The following is a 1,160-nucleotide window of genomic DNA, read 5'->3' as shown; positions in this document are numbered from 1 at the left end:
TTGAGACAGAGAGTTGCGCGAACGCGTCACTGCCCTCGCGCCATTTGCACAAATCAAGTCACGCGACCGCGTGACCCACGCGTCTGCGTCACTTGCAAATAGCGCCAATCACACGATCGCGTGCCCCACGCGTCCGCGTCATTTGCGTCGCACAGCTTATCCAAATCAGCGCCAACTATCTTATCTTTTCTTCCCCAATCCTAATTTTTCCCTCCCCCTTCTTATTTCTTTCTTCTTCCTTCTCATTTTTTCTTTCCTCATTACATTTACATTCTTTCATCCATTGCATTTTTTGAGCATATTTTTATTTTCTTTTCTAAATTTATTATTTTACCATTGGTGTTAAATTTTCTTATTCAACTGTTACATCTTTTCTTGAATTATTTTGGGGTTTAGTGACTTGCTTTATACTGTTGGGTAATATTTTATACTGTCTTTTATTACCTACTATTCCCCTTTGTTGCAAATTTTTTGCAACATTGATATACCATTTGCTTCCACTGTTTTCTCAATTGCATGTTGTAGCTACCATGTAATTGTGATCCTCATTATTTGGCATTAACCCAGCCATATTTTATTTATTTTTTATCTTTCTTTCTGGGTTACTTTTTTTCTTTTCCTCTACTTTCAGGCTGGCCACCAAAGAAGGAAAAGGAAAAACTTCTATATGGGACAATAGACAAGTCCATCTGCACAATCTCTAGAGAAAAGCATCAGTTGTAGCAGCCTGTCCACCTGCACATCTCAGCATGCACCGAGGATGGTGCAATCTTTAAGTGTGGGGAAGTCGATACCGATCTTCATGGGTTAGTTATTTTCTTCTCAACACCAATATATTACTTTATTTGTTTGTTCATTGTTGCATTTGCATGTTTAATTGCATATTTATTTGATTTTGTGCATATTTTACCACTGCTTGGTTAAAGTAATATTTTCTTTTTCAAGAAAATTTTTATAACATTTCACTAATTTGAAATAAACTTTTTGAAAAATTTGTTTGAAGAAATATTATTTTGGAACATGGTTTAGAGCTCGAACATACAAAACCTGTGAGATTTTGAGCCTACTTGATTGGTTGCATTTTATCAACAATAATGTCCTTAATTTGAATCCTTGGTTAGCTTAGACTAGTGAGAGTGCTTATGATTTAAGTGGGGAAA

This window comes from Arachis hypogaea, chromosome 11, assembly GCF_003086295.3.
Source record: "Arachis hypogaea cultivar Tifrunner chromosome 11, arahy.Tifrunner.gnm2.J5K5, whole genome shotgun sequence".
NCBI lineage: Eukaryota > Viridiplantae > Streptophyta > Magnoliopsida > Fabales > Fabaceae > Arachis > Arachis hypogaea.
Note: the sequence above shows the minus strand (reverse complement) of the source record.